This window comes from Leucoraja erinacea, chromosome 4 (assembly GCF_028641065.1).
Source record: "Leucoraja erinacea ecotype New England chromosome 4, Leri_hhj_1, whole genome shotgun sequence".
NCBI classification, from domain to species: Eukaryota; Metazoa; Chordata; class Chondrichthyes; order Rajiformes; family Rajidae; genus Leucoraja; species Leucoraja erinaceus.
Genome location: NC_073380.1, coordinates 65,886,397 through 65,900,247, shown reverse-complemented (window position 1 = coordinate 65,900,247; position 13,851 = coordinate 65,886,397). Strand labels below are relative to the sequence as shown.

The window sequence follows — 13,851 nt, the reverse complement described above, 5'->3', positions numbered from 1 at the left end:
TATCCCCTGACTCTGCTATTTTTAAGAGCCCTATCTAGCTCTCTCTTGAAAGCATCCAGAGAACCTGCCTTCACCGCCCTCTGAGGCAGAGCATTCCACAGACTCACCACTCTCTGTGAGAAAAAGTGTTTCCTCATCTCCGTTCTAAATGGCTTACTCATTCTTAAACTGTGGCCCCTGGTTCTGGACTCCCCTAACATCGGGAACATGTTTCCTGCCTCTAGCGTGTCCAAGCCCTTAACAATCTTATATGTTTCAATAAGATTGCCTCTCATCCTTCTAAACTCCAGAGTGTACAAGCCCAGCCGCTCCATTCTCTCAGCATATGACAGTCCCGCCATCCCCGGAATTAACCTTGTAAACCTACGCTGCACTCCCTCAATAGCAAGAATGTCCTTCCTCAAATTAGGGGACCAAAACTGCACACAATACTCCAGGTGCCGTCTCACTAGAACTCTGTACAACTGCAGAAGGACCTCTTTGCTCCTATATTCGATTCCTCTTGTTATAAAGGCCAACATGCCATCTCTTAGCGCTAACGGCAGGTACTCGGGAAACGTGGTAACTCGTGAAGATTTTACACCATGTCGAAAAATGTCCACGAGTAAAATATACTCAGGATGTAAAAATTTGATACTTTTTAACACGTAGTCATAACACGTAGCTCGTGAGTTTACCGTAGTAGGACCTGGTGTCCTATATCACTATTGTATGTTCATGATGGAAATAAGAATACTCTGTATATTCATTACCTTTGAATTGTAGTTTTATGTAATCCTCCCATAATTTCTGAGTTCCATTTCACAATGTCTATCAGACATACAGAGTGTTGCAAGGTAATATCTTGTCCAAACTCAGTTGTATCTTTCTATCTCAATAAATATCACAAAATATGCCATTGTTTCAGCCACATTATGACAAAATATAGAATGTAGGTTATTCGTTATCAGTCACCCCATCCCAGAAACAACAGTACTTAAAGAAGAACATTTGTTTTACTAATTTACGAGCATGTACCATACATAGTCCGTTGATCCATATCCAGCAAACGATTGTGATAATTGCATAAAAGGTATTATTGTCTAAGAAATTTGGTGTGGAAAGATAATCCATCTCCGTACTCATTTAGACAAGTCTCAAGCTATAGATACTTTTTCCCCACCCCCAATCCCCCTCGCCCGATCTTCATTGAACCTATCTGCCTTTGACCAATCTCCACCCCCCCCCCCCCCCCCCCCCCCCCCCCCCCCCCCCCCCCCCCCCCCCCCCCCGCCACCCTTACCACCACACAAGAAGCGTAACTTGAAGCGTTTGCATTTGGAGAAGTTCAATACAGACCAGGAATGAAAATTAATAGCTTTGAATCGATTAAAAGCGAGCTATGAGGTGAGATTGAAACACCTGTCCGAGGGCTAAGAAACAATCCTGAGTTGACGGCGTATTGTTTTAAGTGAGCATTTTGCAGCGACTTCACCATATTCTGGTTAAATATTCTTTCCACGGAAATCTCCAATTTCACTTTGAAATTATATTCATTTATAACCGGTTGTAACATCAGTAACCACCTTAATGTTCGTGCGTTTAGTACCGGGTATGCTTGAAATTATTTATGTAATGTACTGTATCTTTAAAAAAAACGATGTCAATCAGGTGTGAAAATTACACTGAATCGAACGATGGTTGAAAATGCGTGGGAATCTACTAATCGCGATCCTGCTGCGAAATTTTAAAGTTGAAAGTTATATTTTATTTCAAAGTGGGAATTTGAAGATAGGGACAGAGATGCTACACAGAGAATTTAAACTCAGGAGAGCTCTTTGGTGAACTCACACAGTGGGACAGGGCTTGAGGCAGCATCTATGGAGCGAAGGAAATAGCCAACGTTTCGGGCCGGGTCTGAAGAAGGGTTTCGACCCGAAACATTGCATATTTCCTTTGCTCCATAGAGAGGGGGGGGGGGGGGGTGCAGGGAGTCAGATAGACTGCGCAATGACGGGGGGGGGGGGGGGGGGGGGGGGGGGGGGATCTCAGTGTGAGAGTGTCACCACCTGCGTACAGCGTTCCCACATCCCTCTTCTCCACCAAGCAAGGCACACTCCTCTCTCTCTCCCCTCCGCCCTCTCCCCCTTCCTTCCCTCATCCTCCTCTCTCTCTCCTCTCTCCCTCTCCCTCTCCCTCTCCCTCTCCCTCTCCTCTCCCTCTCCCTCTCCCTCTCCCTCTCCCTCTCCCTCTCCCTCTTCCCTCTCTCTCTCCCCCTCCCCCTTCCTCTCTCTCCCCTTCTCTCCAATTTCCTCTCTCCCCCCCACTCCTCTTCCCCCAGCCACGTTTATTTCTACAGTTCACTCCACGAGTGTGTGTGTGTGAGAGCCGAGCAGTGTTTCTCATTCTGACTCTGACCCGTGAGCTGCTCGTATTGACAGTAATCGTGTCCAACTCTTAACTGAAAACGTGTGGTTTGCAAACTGAAAATCCCCCCCTCTCTCTGTCTCTCCACTGCCCCCCCCCCCACACATACACACACACAGACACACCCAGACACACACGCAGATAGAGACACACACACACAGCCACAGAGATACAGACACACAGACAGACAGACAGACAGACAGACAGACAGACAGACAGACAGACAGACACACACACACAGGGTTAAATCCCACCCGTGCCCCGGCCCGGACATTAACCCCGACACCAATGTTAACACAGGCTTAAACCTCCAACCTGGTCTGCTGTTGTACCGGCACTGAACGAGTTAACACAACCCACAGATCTGTTTATCCACTGATTGTCTCCCTCTCGCACTTATCTGGCCTGTTGTCTTTCGTTTCTGCTTCAGGTCTTTTAACTCTATCCCCCCCGACCAAGAGCGCGCCGGTACGCCACAGATCTCATACAAATCTGACCCTTTCTCGCCCCTCCCCCTCTCCCCCTCTCACTCACACACCGCCCGCCTGTCCGTTCCCGGTGTTTAGCGTTGAATACTCACGGCTGAGTTCGCCCCCGGGTCGAGACCAGAGTCTCGGCCGCTCCGGCGGCAGCGAGTGACAACATTTAACGCATTTACTGAGGAATGTGGATCGATGCATTGATGACCCATTGTATAACTACTTGTTAACTACTGGCTGTTAATAAGTGCTACAGTAGCAGTTAACACATAGTTTGTTATCCACAGCGGTTATTATCCATGTCCGTTTTGTAAAAAAAATCCGTATGGAGATTTTTTTTTTTTAATCTTTGTTTAACAAAGCAAATTTGTATTTCCATATGAAATACGGAAAATTTACGCAGGAAAAATCGGTCGAATCGGCCTAAGGCTGGCCCTGCCTGACAACCGTACTAATCAAGAATCTTTCTATCTTTGTCATAAGGACATAAGGTCATAAGGAATAGGAGTAGAATTAGACTATTCGCCCATCAAGTCCACTCCGCCATTCAATCATGGCTGATCTAGCTCTCCCTCCTAACCCCATTCTCCTGCCTTCTCCCCATAACCTCTGACACCTGTACTAATCAATAATTTATCTATCTCTGCCTTTAAAATATCCACTGACTTGGCCTCCACAGACTTCTGTGACAAAGATTCCACATTCACCACCCTCTGAATAAAGAAATTTCTCATCTCCTTCCTAAAAGAACGTCATTTAATTCTGACGCTATGACTTCTAGTCGTAGACTCTCCCACTGGTGGTAACGTCCTCTCCACATCCACTCTATCCAAGCCTTTCACTATTCTGTATGTTGCAATGGGGTCCCCCCTCATTCTTCTTAAACTCCAACGGGTACAGGCCCAATGCTGACAAACGCTCATCATAGGTTAACCTACTCATTCCTGGGATCATTCTTGTAAACCTCCTCTGGACCCTCTCCAGCCAGCACATCTTTCCTCAGATATAGTGCCCAAAATTGGTCACAATACTCCAAATGCGGCCTCACACCTTATAGAGCCTCAGCATTACATCCCTGCCATTACATCCACAGATCAAGTCACTCTTGACTCTTAACTTGTTGCTCAGCATGAATGAATTAGAGCACGATCACGAACATATACTGCATGTTATCTTCATGCAGTAACTCCACTACTGAAATTAAAGAAAGCTTGGTTCTATTGGTGGTGATGTAGATCAATTAATTTCCCACCAGTCTTGTAGCATTGCTCCACTTCTTGTTGAAATTTGTTGGAGGTGAACTGCAGTCTTACGGTGAGAAAGATTGGGGAAAAGTGCTGGGCCAATGAGCAGCCTTGCTTTAAATCAATCTGCACTGAGATTCCGAGAAGTCCACTGGTTAAAATTATATTTTGCAGACCAAAATGTTGTGGGAATAAAATGGAGACTTTGATGCACATTTCCTCTCTCCAGAAAAGCCCACACTGATGCAGCAAATCAAAGTATCCGGTGATAGTTTTACCAAACCGCATTTAGCACTGGTGTATTATTATGCAAAATCAATGACAACACAGAATGAATGTGTGATCATAAAGTATTTAATGACATTGTGGATCGATGGAACACTAACTATTGAGATGCTTGCATCCAGGCTCAATCAACAGTGAACGAGGCATATAGTGGCGAAGGGTGCATTCTCGCTACACTAGGGAGGAATGTTATTTTATGTCTTCCTCCATTTGGCCTCAATAGACGGGTCTTGCAAAATTCAGCAAGATTCCCGCTTCCGGGTTTTCATAGTGCCTGCCTGGGTTATACAGTGGCTTGGAAAAGTATTCATACCCCTTGAATATTTCCACATTTTATCACGTTATAACCACAAACGTAAAAGTATTTTATTGGGATTTTATGTGATAGACCAACACAAAATGGCACATAATTGTGAAGTGGAAGGAAAATGATACATGGTTTTCAAATTTTTTTTACAAATAAAAAACTGAAAAGTGTGGCGTGCAAAAGTATTCAGCCCCCTTTACCCTGATACCCCTAAATAAAATCCAGTGCAACCAATTGCCTTCAGAAGTCACCTAATTAGTAAATAGAGTCCACTTGTGTGTAATCTAATCTCAGTATAAATACAGCTGTTCTGTGAAGGCCTCAGAGGTTTGTTAGAGAACATTAGTGAACAAACAGCATCATGAAGCCCAAGGAACACACCAGACAGGTCAGGGATAAAGTTGTGGAGAAGTTTAAAGCAGGGTTAGGTTATAAAAAAATATCCCAAGCTTTGAACATCTCACGGAGCACTGGTCAATCCATCATCCGAAAATGGAAAGAGTGTGGCACAACTGCAAACCTACCAAGACATGGCCGTCCACCTAAACTGACAGGCCGGGCAAGGAGAGCATTGATCAGAGAAGCAGCCAAGAGGCCCATGGTAACTCTGGAGGAGCTGCAGAGATCCACAGCTCAGGTGGGAGAATCTGTTCACAGGACAACTATTAGTCGTGCACTCCACAAATCGGGCCTTTATGGAAGAGTGGCAAGAAGAAAGCCATTGTTGAAATAAGCCATAAGAAGTCCCGTTTGCAGTTTGCCACAAGCCATGTGGGGGACACAGCAAACATGTGGAGGAAAGTGCTCTGGTCAGATGAGACCAAAATTGAAGTTTTTGGCCTAAATGCAAAACGCTATGTGCGGCGGAAAACTAACACTGCACATCACCCTGAACACACCAACCCCACTGTGAAACATGGTGGTGGCAGCATCATGCTGTGGGGATGCTTTTCTTCAGCAGGGACAGGGAAGCTGGTCAGAGTTGATGGGAAGATGGATGGAGCCACATACAGGGCAATTTTGGAAGAAAACCTGTTAGAGTCTGCAAAAGACGTGAGACTGGGGCGGAGGTTCACCTTCCAGCAGGACAACGACCCTAAACATACAGCCAGAGCTACAGTGGAATGGTTTAGATCAAAGCATATTCATGTGTTAGAATGGCCCAGTCAAAGTCCAGACCTAAATCCAATTGAGAATCTCTGGCAAGACTTGAAAATTGCTGTTCACAGACGCTCTCCATCCAATCTGACTGAGCTTGAGCTATTTTGCAAAGAAGAACGGGCAAACATTTCAGTCTCTAGATGTGCAAAGCTGGTAGAGACATACCCCAAAATACTTGCAGCTGTAATTGCAGCGAAAGGTGGTTCTACAAAGTATTGACTCAGGGGGGCTGAATACTTTTGCACGCCACACTTTTCAGTTTTTTATTTGTAAAAACATTTGAAAACCATGTATCCAGATAGCACCAAATAGCAGCAATCTGCATAGGAAATGGGAAGCATTGTTTATACTTCCTTATGTTTAACTCGGCACGGATGACTGACACATTAAAATTCAATTTTATGGGATTATAACATTAAGTTAATATTCCATTACTGTGCCTGAAGTACCTCCTCATCATTTTGGCTGCTGAGAACATAAACCACTCTGTCCGGTCTCACCCTCTGACATCTAGAATATGAAGGTATCGTCAACTTAAAACCTCCCAGGCCTAGGGACGCAGAGATATGGGTTGTTAACATTGTACTACGTCACTTCACCGATGGGCACCAGCAACATCCCTGTCCATGGTCATACTCACGTACTAGTGATTATGCCATGGCGCTGAGTACAGCGCTACGGGTCCAGTCATTGCTACACTGGATAGGATGATCATATCTGCGGGCTATAATAACATGTTTTGTTTATGATTAGTCAAGCAGATTAGACAGGGACACAAGACCAAACTAGATGTTGCATATCCCATGGACCTTGGGTTACGTGTGATCACACATCTACACCAGTATGTCAAGGTTCCCAAGAGCCTTATAGACTCTGACAGCAATATTGTTAGTTACATAAAATCTTGTTAGAAGGAATCACTACGAACCTTCTCCAGATGGTTATATGGGTCTGGCATATACAGGAGTGTACATTGACATTGAGTCTCATTCCACCAGGACCGCTATACCTCAGCAGCAGGGATGGACCACATCCTAGCGGTTGCAGGATGGTCAAACTATTGATCTGTCCAAATATTCAGAATAAACCTATTGCCAAATCAGGGGTATTGCCAGCTCTATGTTAGGTATGGTTCATACTTCCTCCAGGTTGAGGGAGGTTACTATTGTCACTATTATTCATTAATAGCATCAACATGTCTATATCTATGTCATGTCTGAATGCATTCTTAATGTTCATTCATCATTGGCCTACTGATGCAGTGTATGACGCCTGGACCCATCATGTAAAAGAATATGTGTGTTATGATTGTGTTTATAATTTGTTTGGTTGTTTGTCTTTTGCACAAAAGTCCGCGAGCATTGCCACTTTCATTTCACTGCACATCTCGTATGTGTATGTGACAAATAAACTTGACTTGACTTGACTTGACTCGTTTCCACGGCATGAAATCACAGAGCTTTAAAATCTTCACGTAGTCACTCACGTGACTCTGAAGTAAAATAGTAAGATTAAACGAGAACTTACCAGTTTGAAGTTTGATCTTTATTTTATGAGGAGTAACGTTGAGGGATTACGTGCCCTCCACGCCCACCCTCGATTATAAAGTTCAACTGGTATCCTATTTCTCTAATCTTACTATGTTCAGTTCATTTACTGTTGTCTGTGATTTCACACCGCTGCTTTGAAGATTGACACGCATGCGTACTGGCGGGGACTTCACGTAATCCCTCAACGTTACTCCTCATAAAATAAATATCAAACTTCAAACTGGTAAGTTCTCGTTTAATCTTACTATTTACCTATATACTGTACCTGTACGTCTGGAGTGTGGGAGGAAACCGAAGATCATGGAGAAAACCCATGTAGGTCACGGGGAGAACTCTGTACAGACAAGCACCCATAGTCAGGACTGAACCCGGGTCTCCGACGCTGCATGGCAGCAACTCTACCGCTGCGTCGTTGTGCAGCCCAGCAACGGGGATTTTCTTTTATCTGGGGATTTTCTGCCACACCTATTCCACCCATGATCTTCCAAAAAAGAAATTGTTGCTCAAGTCCCAACCTTCCAGAAAATAAATTGCAGCAGCAGTAGGCTGTATCTTTGGCAGTGGAACTGAACATGTTTGGCGGAGGTGGATATTTGTGTTTTCCCATGGTTTCACAAGTCGATGAGAAATAGATATTACTCTTCACTATCTTATGATTTATTAAGGTAATTAAAGCATTTCATATTATATGACACATGTACCTCCTAAAGATACCACATCTTTTCCACAACTGGTGACTCTGTTGCTATGGAATGAACACGATTCCATCGCTTGGTGTACTAATTTTAAACATGCATATTCTGAGCCCCATTGGCAAGGCAGGTGCAGGAAGCTCGTAGTGAAGGGGATTCTGGCAGAATCTAACAATACTGGGGCTTAGCAAAGAATCCCACAGGCAGCAAGTGTGTGCAAGGTTTGGGACGCGGTGAAACTTCCAGCCACCTCAACATGACCTGTGACCTCAGAACAGGTGGTACTGAGTAATTTCTTGGCCTAAGAAAAATAATTCAGCACACAGGTCTGTGTGGCAGCAAAATGAATGTTGCCACTAGTATCCTGATTGATAATTATTGTCTACCTCTTTATAAAGGGGATTGATTGACTCTTTCAAAAATAACCCTAGATGTCAGTTCTGACACATACTATTGTCTTCTCCTTCCAGAGTTAACACATAAAATACACGTCTAAACAAAATAAGAGTACAACAGAGTCGGGGATAGCTACTTCAAAGCTGATCTGTTTCTGTCTCTTGCTATAAAACAAACTCTTCTACTTGAACTAGCAATTCATGCTGAACAATAAGACGGTATCTATGGAGGCATCGTCTGGCAAAATAATGTTTTATAGGCATTGAGAACATCGGGGGAAATGTTATCTTCAGTGTCAGGAAATCTGATGTAGATTGAAAACCGGGTGTCATATTTGAATTGTCCCAAACAAAGGCTCTTTCTGAAATAGCACTTCATTCTTTTGTCAGACAAGATCCTCAATAATATAATTATGAAGTGAAACAGCTTCGCAAAGGGGTAGGTAAATTCATATTGATACTTTCATGACAGGACAACTTGTGAAGAAAATGAAATAATTGTAGGAATGGTACTTTTGAATTTGGATGAATGTTGATACTTATCCAAAAAACTACAAAGGTTTATTGTAATTAAGTGAGATTATGGCACAAAACAAGTAATTTAGCCGTGTCAATTCATACTATAATCTCTTGAATACTGCTGTCTTTCCTCATCAAAATCTATCAGTGTAATCACCTGTTCCCTTCTTGCTCAAATGCTGGGCCGGCCTCTTCTTGAATGTGTCTGCATTATTTTCTACCTGCTGAGCGGAGCTCCACATTCTTATCACTCTTTAGTAAAGATGTTGGGATTAATATGGAAGCGTGATCACTCTTGACTTGATTCTTATTAACACGGTGAGTCTGAAGAAGGGTCCTGACCCGAAACGTCACCCATCCTTTTTCTCCAAAGATGCTGCCTGACCTGCTGGGTTACTCCAGCACTTCCCTGTCTATCTCAGTCGACATGATGAGTTGGACGAAATGGCCTGTTTCCACACAGTATGAATCTCAAAAATCAAGGACCACAGATGCTGCAGCATCACTGAACCTGTGCCACCAGTATGGGAGGAGCTCTTACGTCTAGATCTGGCTAATAAATCATCTCTACACACATTGCAACGTTATAGACAAGATATCAGGGTCTTACTGGATAATGCGTGCTGAACAACAAGGTTAGAATAAGAAGCAACTCAGCTTCAGCATATCATCCCAACTTCTCGAATCTATCCCTCAAGATGTAAACATTAGTTTTGTTTTTTTTAATTTTTATTAGCCTTGTAAACTCATGGCCCAGCTTCAAGTGATTGATGTATTTGTACTGGGAGATCCTGGCTTGTATGTTCCTAAGATTTGCACATTTTAAGAAATAAGTGATCTCCCTATTCTTCCTCCCAAAATTTACTACCTTGCTTTTGTCAATGTTGAGCTTCACTTGCCAATTATCTGTTCATTTTGTGCGGCTATTTATGTGCTGCAGTTTACGTCTTTGGAAAGAGAACCCAAATTATTGTTTCCAGTTGATGACCTTTCGGAAGTGAGAAAACGAGTGCATTTGAAATTGCAGAGAGGAGAGAGGTGGAGAAAATGCCAGGAATCTCTGAGACACAACGCAGACAAATATTGCCCAGGTGACACAAATGCTGTTAATGTGACCTAAGCGAGGCTGATGAATGCTTGTTAAGCTGAACATTTAACATTGAAGGGGAGTTATAGAAGGAGATTAATGAAGTAAAGAGAAATGAAAAGCAATGCTGGAACTACGATCAGCGTTCTGCATCAGTGTGGGCTTTTCTGGAGAGAGGAAATGTGCATCAAAGTCTCCATTTTATTCCCGCAACATTTTGGTCTGCAAAATATAATTTTAACCAGTGGACTTCTCGGAATCTCAGTGCAGATTGATTTAAAGCAAGGCTGCTCATTGGCCCAGCACTTTTCCCCAATCTTTCTCACCGTAAGACTGCAGTTCACCTCCAACAAATTTCAACAAGAAGTGGAGCAATGCTACAAGACTGGTGGGAAATTAATTGATCTACATCACCACCAATAGAACCAAGCTTTCTTTAATTTCAGTAGTGGAGTTACTGCATGAAGATAACATGCAGTATATGTTCGTGATCGTGCTCCAATTCAATCATGCTGAGCAACAAGTTAAGAGTCAAGAGTGACTTGACCTGTAGATGTAATGGCAGGGATGTAATGCTGAGGCTCTATAAGGCGTGAGGCCGCATTTGGAGTATTGTGAGCAATTTTGGGCACTATATCTGAGGAAAGATGTGCTGGCTGGAGAGGGTCCAGAGGAGGTTTACAAGAATGATCCCAGGAATGAGTAGGTTAACCTATGATGAGCGTTTGTCAGCATTGGGTCTGTACCCGTTGGAGTTTAAGAAGAATGAGGGGGGACCTTATTGCAACATACAGAATAGTGAAAGGCTTGGATAGAGTGGATGTGGAGAGGACGTTACCACCAGTGGGAGAGTCTACGACTAGAATCATAGCGTCAGAATTAAAGGACGTTCTTTTAGGAAGGAGATGAGAAATGTCTTTATTCAGTGGGTGGTGAATGTGGAATTCTTTGTCACAGAAGTCTGTGGAGGCCAAGTCAGTGGATATTTTAAAGGCAGAGATAGATAAATTATTGATTAGTACAGGTGTCAGAGGTTATGGGGAGAAGGCAGGAGAATGGGGTTAGGAGGGAGAGTTAGATCAGCCATGATTGAATGGCGGAGTGGACTTGATGGGCGAATGGTCTAATGCTACTCCTATTCTTTATGACCTTATGTCCTTATGACAAAGTCCTGTATTAATTCCAACTTCTTTACCAAAGAGAATGTGGAATTCACGTCACAGGTAGGAATTGAACCTCATTCTGACAGGAAGGATTTGGAGAGATATAAGCCAAAGTGGTCAAATGGGATAAGTGCAGAATGCCAGCTTGGTTAGCATGGACAAGGTGGGCTAAACGGCTTGCTTCCATTCTATATAGCTCTGTGACACTATAACCGCCTTCAGCTATGATGGGCAAGCTATGTTATTTACATGCCTAATACCAAGATGACAAGGCACTGTTCAAAGTTCTGTCATGGCAAAATTGCCAGGATGGAGGCATATCCTCGTGGATGACCCCAAAGCATCTTGGAGCATCTCCATTAACATGTGGCAATGTCAGTCTTAGACTGCTTTAAAGTGGATAAAATAGCATCTGAGCTAGCACCAAGAATAGCATCTGAGCTAGCAGTTGTACAGGGTCTTGGTGAGACCACACCTGGAGTATTGCGTACAGTTTTGGTCTCCAAATCTGAGGAAGGACATTATTGCCATAGAGGGAGTGCAGAGACGGTTCACCAGACTGATTCCTGGGATGTCAGGACTGTCTTATGAAGAAAGACTGGATAGACTAGGTTTATACTCTCTAGAATTTAGAAGATTGAGAGGGGATCTTATAGAAACTTACAAAATTCTTAAGGGGTTGGACAGGCTAGATGCAGGAAGGTTGCTCCCGATGTTGGGGAAGTCCAGGACAAGGGGTCACAGCTTAAGGATAAGGGGGAAATCCTTTAAAACCGAGATGAGAGAACTTTTTTCACACAGAGAGTGGTGAATCTCTGGAACTCTCTGCCAGAGGGTAGTCGAGGCCAGTTCATTGGCTATATTTAAGAGGGAGTTAGATGTGGCCCTTGTGGCCAAGGGGATCAGAGGGTATGGAGAGAAGGCAGGTACGGGATACTGAGTTGGATGATCAGCCATGATCATATTGAATGGCGGTGCAGGCTCGAAGGGCCGAATGGCCTACTCCTGCACCTAATTTCTATGTTTCTAAGAACTTTGCTCATTTTTCGTGAAAGTCCAGCAAAATTGTGGAAGGATCACAGCACCTCCCAAACTACCCACCCATCCAGTTCACCTGTGACAGGGAGAGTTTGTCGACCACACGTTGGTCTCACCAGGCATTTCAGAATAATGAACCAGAGTGGAAGAAAGTCATCCCTGCAAGATTATTTAGGAAGTTGTTGGGAAGTGAGTTGCAGGCTCTGACCTGCCCTTGTAGCCACAGTATTTTTGTAAATAATTCAATTGAGTTTCAAGTCAGTGTTGACCCCCGTCTCCCTGGATTTGATGGGAGAGCTCGCACTAAAGCCAATGAATATCAAGGGTAGAGTAGATTGGAAATGATCATTGCCTGACATTTTGGACACACTTGTGTCACTTATTAGGCCTGTTTTATTAGACCTGTCACATTAAACCTGGTCTAAATCTTTCTTTTAGCAGAAATGGACTGTGCCATATGCTGAGGAGTGCTCATAAATAGAGATTAATGTGCAATTGGCTGTGAATATCCCTCATTATCACATTTATAAAATAAAGTAGGGTGCTGGGAAAGCAGATGAACATGGCTGAGGCTGGGACACAGGCCTAAGGAACTTGTGTAATTTATTGTGGCCAATGATGACTGACCACCAACAACTGTGACATCTTTCTTTGTGAGAATTCTGATTCTAATCGTTGGATCTTTTTCCTTTGTTGACCATTGACGTCAGTTTTATTTGGGCTCCCTGTTGCTACACTGGGTCAAATGCTTCATTGACGACCATTGCTCTAGCCTCTGGAAATGTAACACATTGGTCCAAGTTGAGGTCTTGGGAAATCGAAACTTATGGACATTATTGAACAAGTTAATGGAGAGTAAGTCCCGCTGGATAGCACTAGTGATTACACTTCCAGGTTTTGATTAAAATGGTGGATGTTAGCCAAATTGGTTATGTTTTAAGGAGGGTCTCAACCCGAAGCGTCACCCATTCTTTCTCTCCAGTAATTCTGCTTGTCCCGTTGAGTTACTCCAGCTTTTGGTGTCTATGTTCTATTTGCATGTAGAACATACTTGTGCAATTTTCCACATTGCTGGGTAGATATTTGTGTTGCAACTGTATCAAAACAGTTTGGCAAGAGATGCAGCTATTATTGGGGCAATGCAATAATACTCAGTCCTCAATACTATAGCCAAGATGTTGGCTGGTTCCATAATCTTTGCTGAATCCAGTGCTTTAGATAGATATAGATAGATATGCCATTTATTGTCACTATACATGTACAGTGAAACTGAAAGCTGCTCGTACTCAGTGCATACATACAATTTTACACAAAAAACAAGAAATGTTGCCTGGATGGCATTAAAGGGGCTGAAGAATAGTGGGCATCTGAGGAAGAAGCCAAGATGGACTGCCCATTTGGCACATCCCATTGAACGTTCTTGTGGGTAGTCAAGTCCTTTCTTTGTCTCACGTAAGATGGGAATGGCAATCATTGAGGATGGGGATAATCTTGGATACCACTCTTACCATTAAACGGGATTGCA

The 13,851-nt window shown here is 43.4% G+C and overlaps 1 protein-coding gene across 4 annotated transcripts in view; it reads left to right on the top strand.

Annotated features, from left to right (window-relative positions):
* The window catches only part of jph1b (junctophilin 1b), a 156,025-nt gene that overhangs the window by 52,646 nt on the left and 89,528 nt on the right, over nucleotides 1-13,851 (top strand). The gene's annotated exons all lie outside the window — the stretch shown is intronic.